This window comes from Chrysochloris asiatica, unplaced genomic scaffold, assembly GCF_000296735.1.
Source record: "Chrysochloris asiatica unplaced genomic scaffold, ChrAsi1.0 scaffold00198, whole genome shotgun sequence".
Classification (NCBI taxonomy): Eukaryota; Metazoa; Chordata; class Mammalia; order Afrosoricida; family Chrysochloridae; genus Chrysochloris; species Chrysochloris asiatica.
In genome coordinates, this window is record NW_006408716.1 from 2,263,055 (window position 1) to 2,273,077 (window position 10,023).

A 10,023-nucleotide genomic window follows, 5' to 3' on the forward strand; every position below is an offset into this window, starting at 1 on the left:
GTTGCTATGGGTCAGAACTGACTCAGTGTCACTTAACAACAATCACATTTCCCTAAAGAATTCTACTTTCTTTCATTCCACGCTCAAGCAAGTTTTTGCATCCTTGAAGGACTCACATAGTGTTCCTTTTAAATGTTCTTTGAATACAGGGAACAAAAAGAAGTGTACAAGTATGGGGAATAAGAAGAGGCAAGATCAAGGCTGTAGAGCGACTTCTTAATGAAATCTGTGTACAACTGCCCTTGCTGTCTTCAAAGAATAAGCAGGTGCATTGTTGTGATAGGAAAGTTCCTCAATGCAATAGCTCTGGTCTTTTTCTCACCAAGAAAGTTTTCAATTTTCTAAAACTTCTTTTAATATGCCCTCATAGCTGTCCCGGGTCCTTTGAGAAAATCCATCGAGATTACTCTTTTGGAATCCCAGAAAATAGTCTTCATAACCTTCTGAATGGACCTCTCTGCCTTAAATTTAACAGACCCAGCAGTTCCCCTCAGAAGTCACTGCTTTGATTGGGCTTCTTTTTAAAAGTCACCATAAGGAGCTCTGGTAGCGTAGTGGGTACAAATCGGGCTGCGAACCGCAAGGTCAGCAGTTCAAAACTACCAGCTGTTCCATGGGAGAAAGATGAGGCTTTCTGTTACCGTAAAGAGTTAAAGCCTTGGAAACCCTGTACAGGGTCGCTATGAGTCAGAGGCGACTCCACGGCACATAACAACAACAACAACAAGACTAAGGTAAGTGTATTACTAACAGAATTTGTCTGCCGTCACCCACTGATCACAGAGAAATGTTTAAACACATTTTGTTTGCATGTATAAACCGCAACCCTAATAGCATACTTTTTTTTTTTTTTTACTTAATTCCATTAGAAACATATAGACAATGAAGATAAACAAAAAGGAAAACAAAAAAAATTACTTCTCATATTACCCTACAAAGACAACCACAATATATTTGGTATATATATTTTACATCTTTTTTTCTATATGTATACTTATATGCAACACTTAACGAAAATAAATCCAATTATGTATGTATGTTGTTATTAAGTCAGTTCTGAGTTGAAGTGACCCTGTATAGCATTTCTGAGGAGCAGTTGGTGAGTTTGAACTGCCGACCTTGTGGTTCAAACCCACCTAGCAGTCCAGTGAATTATCCTGTAGCACCATCCAGGAGTCCTATTATGTATACCTTTTTATTATTCTCCTTTTACTAGTTAAGAAATGAGTCACAAACACTTGTCAGAAAAGATTCACTAATATAATTTCTAATGATCACATATTAGTTTTTGCATGGTTGTATCATTCTTTATTAGCACTCATTTCGAATTATAAGCAACATTTTCTTCTTTCAAGTTCTGTGTGTTCAGTGGGGTAAAACTTTTGCACACTCTACTCAAGAGGTACAAAAGAGTGCAACTTTTACATTTCTCTGCAATGGTCAGTTCATCAGTAGTCTCAGTCCTGTGTGGTGATAAGAAAGCCTTAAGTGTGCCATTTAAAATCTTAGCTAGCTCCTCTGGCTGTTATCATTTACACTATAAATATTCAGTCACTATTCAGTCTCTTCTTTCTGAAATGCAAGTCTGCGTTGATGGGAGTACCTTGGGTACTGATAGGTGGAGAGACCCCATTTGCCAGACAATTGTCTATTTGTTTCTGCTTACAGGGTCCTACCCCACTCAGTCAAGAGGTTTAGCAGACCCCAGAAATCTCCCTCTGCTGCCTGAGTCCTCTCCGCCAACTCCAGCAAAGCCTCTGAGTTTCTACACTTTGTCTCCTGTGCTTGTCAAACTTCAGCATGTGTGAGTCATGTCAGGAGAGATTCTTGGGCCCCACACCCAAAGACTTTGATTTGCAGCTCTTGGGTGAGGCATGGAGTTTGCGTTCTTAACAAACTCCAGAAGGCTCTGGTCCAAAGGCCACAAAGAGGGACACTAGTGGACAATCTTCACTACCACCTTTGCTTTGGGGCTGCTTAGGGAACTGGGTCTCAATTTAGCTTCCTGCTCACCAGCTGTTGTTGATGTTGTGCCATGGAGTCAGTTCTGACTCAAAGCCACCCTGTATAGGATTTCTGAGGAGCGTCTGGTGAGCTTGAACTGCCAATCTTGGTAGCACAGTGGATTAAGAGCTGGACTGCCAAGTCACATGAGGATCACATAAGAATAGAAATTCAGAAGAGACAAAGACTTCCTACTGAGTCCAGAGATCTACAAAGCTTTTCCCTAGAGCTGACACACTGAATTCAAACTTCTAAACTCCTAAACTCATTCTCATCTGTCAGTTTGTCATACCATGGTGACTTACATGTTGCTGTGATTATGGAAGTTTTGCCACTGGAATCGTAAATACCAGAAGAGTCACTCATGGTGGACAGGTTTCAGTAGAGCTTCCAGACTAAGACAGATGAGTAAGGAGAGGCAGACTATTTCTAAATTATTAGCCATTGATAACCGTATGAATGTTGTTGTTGTTAAGTGCTGTTGAGTCAGTTCCAACTCATAGGGACACTTGACATTCAAGCTGACCTTCTGTCCAGCTTTAACCCACAGCACCACACCTTTAACCCACAGCACCACACCAGGAGCCCACCACATGAATAGCAGAGGAATATTGCTAGATACAGATGAACCCTCCAGGTTGAAGTCACTCACAATACAATTAGCAAAGACCTGCCTCCTCAAAGTGAAACTGACCATATTGATATGAATGGATCAGAGCTTTCAGGACCTTCGTTTGCTGATAAGGCCAACTTAAAATGAGAAGAAACAGCTGTAACATCAATTAATAATCACAAAATGGAATGCACAGAATATGAATCCAGGAAATTTGGAAGTTGTCAAAAATGAAATGTAATGCATAAAGTTTGATATCCTAGGCATCAGTGAGTTGAAATGGACTGGTATTGACCATTTTGAATTGGACAGTCTTATGGTTTACTATAAGGAGCTCTGATAGCGTAGTGGTTACGAATCGGGCTGCGAACCTTAAGGTCAGCGGTTCGAAACTACCAGCTGCTCCGCAGGAGAAAGATGAGGCTTTCTACTCCCGTAAAGATTTACACCCTCGGAAACCCTATACAGGGTCGCTATGGGTCGGAACCGTCTCGATGGCACATAACAACAACAACAACATGGTTTACTATACCAGGAATGACAAATTCAAGAGTAAGGAGCCCCATTCATTGTCAAAAAGAATATTTTAAGATCTGCCTTGAAGTAAAATGCTGTTGTGACATGATGATATCCATGCACCTACAAATTTATGCACCATGAGGGGGGACTCATAAAGGCAAGAAGTGACTGGCTTACAAGCTTTCAAGAGGGAGCCTGGTTCCAGACAGGGCGGGGCAAGGTAGAATCACCACTGAATGATTTCCAATCCATTGGGACTGGGCTGGCAAAAGGAAATGGGGATAAGACTCTTGTGGTACAATAGTGAATAATTGCCATCAGGTCTGACTGTGAGGCTAGGAAATATAGAGGTAGATGTTTTTGACAAAAGAAGGAGAGTGATTGATTTTGCAGCCCGGGAACGGAGGTCCCTGGGACCATCAAGTGAGAAGAACGGAGAGCAGGACCCTACCCAAAGAGGCAGGGACGCCAGGGATGGAGACAGAAAAGATGACGTGGACAGATGGAGCAGCTGGGGACACTGGACTCAGAGAGGGAGAAGGGCTGTGTGCTGGTGGCCAGCGGGGAGTAGGGAAGAGGGGCCTATCTGATGATGCATGGAGGGGATTGTAATCATTGCAACGAAACAAAATACAATAGGTTGAGTGTAAAGCTGATGTTCTCCCATGTAAACCTCACAATAAAAACTTAAAAAAAAAAATTATGCACCAACCACTAAAGCCTGTGATGATGAAATTAAAGAATTATACCAACTTCTTAAATCAGAAATTGATCGAACACGCATTCAAGATGCGTTGATAATTACTGGTAATTGGAATGCCAAAGCTGTAAGCAAAGAAGAAGGAACAGTAATTGGAAAATATGGCCTTGGAGACAGAAATGATGCTGGAGATCACATGATAGAATTTGCAAGACCAATGACTTATTCATTGCAAATGCCTTTTTAAAACAACATAAAAAGTGAGTGTACACATGGATCTCACCAGAAGGAATGCACAGAAATCAACTTGGCTAAATCTATGCTAAGAGACAGTGGAGAAGCTCAATATTATCAGGCAAAACAAGGCCACAGACTGTGAAACACACCATCAATTGCTCATATGCAAGTTCAGGCTGAAGCTGAAGAATATTAAAACAATTCCACAAGACCTAAAATATAACCTTGAATATTTCCCATCTGAATTTCGAGACCATCTCAAGAACAGATTTAGGATCGAAGTCCAGAAGAGCTGTGGGATGACACCAAGAACATCATATAGGAAGAAAGAAAAAGGACATTATAAATCCAGGAAAGAAAGAAAAGACCAAAATGGATGGCAGAATAGACTCTTGACATTGTTTTCCAGCATAGAGAAACTAAAGCAAACGGAAGAAATGAGGAAGTAAAATAGCTAAACAGAAAAATTTCCAAAGGCAGTTCAAGAAGACAATTATAATTATATATGTATCATAATGTATATAAATGTATTATAATGACATGTACAAAGACCTGGGGTTAGAAAACCAAAAGGGAAGAACATGCTCAGCATTTTTCAAGCTGCAAGATATGCAGAAAAAAATTCAAGCCTCAGGTTACAACATTGTAGGTTTCTATGGACAAAATGGAGTCCTGGTGTGGTGCTGTGGGTTAATGTGCTGGACTGCAAAGTATGTTTGAACCACAAGGTCAGCAGTACATACTCACCAACCACTCCCCAGAAGCCCTATACAGGTTGCTACGCATCAGAATTGATTCGATGGCACTTAACCACAACAATGAGAAAAATACTGAATGATGCAAATAGCATCAAAAGACAATGGAAGGAATACACAGAGTCACTGCATCAAAATAAAATGCTCAATGTTCAGCCATTTCAAGAGGAATCATATGATCAATAACTGATGGAAATAAAGGAAGAAGCCCAAACTGCACAGAAGGTGCTGACAAAAAACAAGGCTCCAGGAATTGGCTGAATACAAATTGAAACCTTTCAACCAAGTGATGCAGCCCCGCAGATACTCACTCATCTTTGTCAAGAAATGTGGAAGCCAACAACAATATGATTGGATCCATATCTGTGCCCATTCTAAAGAGAAGTGACCCAATGTAATGCAGAAACCATCTAACAGTATCATTAAAATCATAATTCAAAAATAGTTTCAACATTATATCGACAAAGAACTTCCAGAAATTCAAGGTGGATTCAGAAGAGGACATGGAATGAGAAATATTACTGCTGACATCAGATGGATCTTGGCTGAAATCAGAGAATATTTGTTTATTTGTGTTTTATTGATTATGCAAAAGGCTTTCAACTGTATGGATCATGACAAACTATGGCTAGCATTGCAAAAAATGGGTATACCAGAACACTTCATTGTGCTCATGAGGACCTTGTACATAGACCAAGAGGTCTGTTAGAACTGAATGGTTTTAAATGAGAAAATGTATGTATCCATTCACCATATTTATTCAGTCTGTATGCTGATGAAATAATCTAGAAGCTGATTAGAAGAAGACCTCCAAGGAAACGGATTGGCATAATGCCATCAACAATAGATTGAAGTGTAACAACAATTGTGAGACGGCGCGTCATTCTTTGTGCATAGATAGGGTCACTAGGAATTAGAAACAACTCGATGACACCCAACAATTACCACAAACTGTGAGAAAATACATTTCTGTTTATTAAAGCCACCTGTTAGTTGTGGTGTGTCTGTGTGGCAGCACTAAGTAACCAAGACAGTCCCCAACCCAGTACCCCACACAGGTCCAGCCACAGAGATGGGCTCTTTGTCTCTGAAGCTCACCCACCCCCTTCCTCTTCTTGCATGGTCACATGTTCACATCACATGGTTCTTCTGGTCCTGCCTTTTCTGCATCTCAGGCTCTGGGTTCCCAAGTGTCTGCCTGTCTCAATTCTCCTTGATTCAACCAGTAATTTAGCATATTCCTTTAGATTGTGTTTTTTACGGTTACTATTTTCTAATTTTTATGTATTTCCTATTTTGAATAGGTGTTTTATGCACATGATAAAACACGGAACCAGTACGAGGTGCCCCCTATGCTTCTAGGGGCAACGCTCTCCTTGACTGTCTGTGTTGCGCGTTAAAGAAGCAGACCTAGCCACAGCACTTTTGTTTCTCCCCCAGAAGAGCTGAGCTGAAAAAGAAATTGGCTCTTTCTAGCAGGGTGTTTGTGGACCTTCAGTGATGACGTGCTGACATCTGGCAAGGAGCCAAACTGCACAGAACCTTCCAGCCACCTTAAATAAATGGCACTTAGGCAGGGAGAGCCTGAGCAGCAATATATATCAAATCAGCAAATCCTGCCTGCTTTACATGCGTGTTTCTCCTTTAAGGTAGACCAGGGGTCACTTCACAAGAAAACCAGTCAGCAACTTTCTCAGGACTCTAGAGCTGCATGACATCTCAATTTCTGTGTCCCTCAAGCATATGTACAAACTGTACAAGCCACAAGCACAGGGTTTCTTAGCAGGTTAATACACGATCAGGTCCTATAGAGTTAGTCTTTGTTTCACCAATTCAACAATGATCTGCTTCAGGCCTTCTGTGTTTTGGGTGTTCTGTTGTTGTTATTAGCTGCCATGGAGTCTACCCTTAATTTGTGGCAACCCCAGATACAGCAGAAAGAAACAGTACCAGAGGCCGTGCACTCCCATGATCTGTTTGCAGATCAGACCATATTCCATTGTGACCTACAGGGTTTTTAGAGCTGATTTTTGGAAGCAAATAGTCAGGCCTTTTTTTCTATACTGTCTTAGTCTCTAAGTTCCCCTGACACGTGTTCTGTGTCATGGTTTGTTGTTGTTGTTAGGTGCCATCTAGTCGTTTCCAACTCGTAGTGATCATATATGCACAACAGAAGAAAACGCTGCCCCTCCTTGTCCCATTCTTATAATTGTTCCTATGCTTGAGCCATTTTTGTAGGCACTGTTCAGTCCATCTTGTTGCAAACCTTCTTCCTTTTTGCTGACCATTTATTTCACCAAGCATGATGTCCTTCTCCAGGAACTGATCCCTCCGGATAACATATCCAAAGTATGTGAAATGAAGTCTTGCCATCGTCACTTCTAAGGAACATTCTAGCTGCATTTCTTCCAAGACAGATTTGTTCATTTTTCTGGCAGCCCATGATATAGTCAATATTCTTTGCCAACACCGTAATTCAAATGCATCAATTTATGTGATGAACTACTTTAAAACATCCTGGCCAGTGAATCTTACGAACAGTAGTAGAACAATGTCAGAGATGAGTCCCTCTGGCTGCAAGGCAGTCATTAAATGACAGGGAGACGCTGTCTTCTAAAGTAGATGGACCTTATTGATGTGGATGGAGTAAAATTCTCAAGACCTTCATTTGCTCAAGTGGCATAACTCAATATGAGAAGAAACAGCTTGCAAATAGCCATTAATCATCAGACTGTGGAATGTATGAAGTATCAATCCAGGAAAATGGAAAGTTGTAAAAAATGAAGTGGAACGCATAAAGATTGATATGCTAGGCATTAATGAACTGAAATAGACACGTATTGGCCATTTGGTGTCACACAATCATATGGTCTACTATGTTGGGAATGACAAATTGAAAAGGAATGGGATCCCATTCCTTGTTACAAACAACATTTCAAGATCTATCCTGAGGTTACGGTGGGATAGTATTCATAGCCATAGGAAGAAGACCAGTAAACACAACTATTATCCAAGTTGATGCATTTATTCAATACCATAGTACCATGGAAAGACAGGTAGCCGCAGTGTAGGAGTGTGTTGTCTGGAAATTGAACCTGGTTCTCCATCATGAAAAGGAGCTCTGGTAGCGTAGTGGTTACGAATCGGGCTGCGAACTGGAAGGTCAGCAGTTCGAAACTACCAGCTGCTCCGCGGGAGAAAGATGAGGCGATCTGCTCCCGTAAAGATTTACAGCCTCGGAAACCGTATTCAGGGTCGCTATGGGTCGAAACCGACTCGACGGCACTTAACAACAACAACAACAACTCCATCATGAAAACTTTACCTTAGATCATGTTCTAGTCATTAGGGATATAACTGCACATAGGAAGGCATCATCTCTGTTCTTAATCTAGTTTATGTTATTAGCTTACCTAATCTTCCTTCTTATATGTTAGAAAACCTGCCAGTTTGGCTGCTGCTTTTATAACATTTCCTTTCAAGAGTACCTTGAAGGAAACTAGGAAAGACTTTGATCAAATTCATTGCTGTTTATTGTCTCAGAAAAAACTCTTGACCTCAGTGGTTAACCTGCCCTTGTAATCAAGTTAATGCAGAGGAGGGATTTAGAAGGAGGAATTAGGCACTGCACTGAAATCATCTATGCCAAAACTGTCCCCTGATACATATTCCCTATTTCTTCAACAGTCACAGAAATTATATTTGGTCACAGGGCTTCAAAAAAGAGAGAACATATTTGTCAACCCCCTCATCTAGATGTGGACATGGACTAAAGATATATAAAAAGTGTCCTGTGTCCAGTTTGAAGAACCACCTTAACAGACAACTGCAGTAAGCCCTTTGCCTCTCTTCACTCCTCTCTCCACCCTGCAGTCTAAAACTCGGGTGCTCATTAAACCTCCAGGATGAAGGTCACGCCCTATATATAGATGGTAGAGAGATCTCAAGAGAACTTGATGGAAATTAGCCCCCATAACAACGTTGGACTACATTCTTCCTGACATTCCCATGAAGGACATTTGATCTAGTCGCAGCCTCTGTTGAGTTTTGCTGGTTTAAAAAATAAGAATATATATATTTTTGCACCTCTACCAAAGCAGAGACTACCAGAAAGATGATTGTTGTTGTTGTTGGTCCCGACCCATAGCGACCGTGTTTAGGGTTTCCAAGGAGTGGCTGGTGAGCTTGAACCACTGACCTTGCGAGTCAAATGACTTTACATCCCAGTGCGTTAACCCACAGCACCATACCAGTGCTCCAAAAAGATGATTATTAGTGCTTTATTAGCTATGCAAATGTATTTGATTGTGTAACTCCCAAAAAGTATCTATGGATAACATTCAATTGTGCTCATGAAGAACCTGTAAATAGAGGAAGAGAGGTTCAGAGAAAACAAGGGCATACTGAATGGTTTAAAATCAGAAAAAGTGTACCCCATTGTATTCTTTCATAATATTCATTCAATCTATATGCTAAGTAAAAAATCTGAGAAATGGGAATATCTGAAAAAGACTCAAACTACCTTTGATATGCAGATGACACAACCTTGCTTGCTGGAAGGGAAGAGGACCTGAAGATGAAGATCAAAGACGACAGCCTTCAGTGTGGCTTGCTCCGCAATGTAGAAAACAAAAATTTTTGTAACTGGACTAATAAATAACATCATGATAAATGGAGAAAATCGAAGTTGTAAAAAGACTTCATTTTGCTTGGATCCAAAATCAATGCTCATGGTATTTGTTGTTGTTGTTGTTTTAGGTGCCATCTAGTTGGTTCCAACTCGTGACGACCCTATGCACAACAGAACAAAACACTGCCCACTCCTGGTAGCAGTCAAAAAATCAAACGACATATTGCATTAGGCAAAACTGATGCAAAAGACCCTTTTAAAGTGTTCAAGAGCAAAGATGTCACTTTGAGGACTAAGATGGGCCTGACCCGAGTCATGGTATTTTCAATAGCCTCATATACATGTGAAAGTTGGGCAACAAATACAGAAAACTATCGAACAACTTAGGAATTTGAGTTATGATGTTGGAGAATATTAAAGGTATCATGGACTATCCGTAAAATAACTAAATCTGTGTTAGAAGAAGCCAGAATGCTCCTTCATCTCTCATGCTTCAGATGTATCATCAGGAGTTTCTAGTCTCTGGAGTAGGTAAAGTGGAGGGTCAGCAAAAAAGAGGCAGACC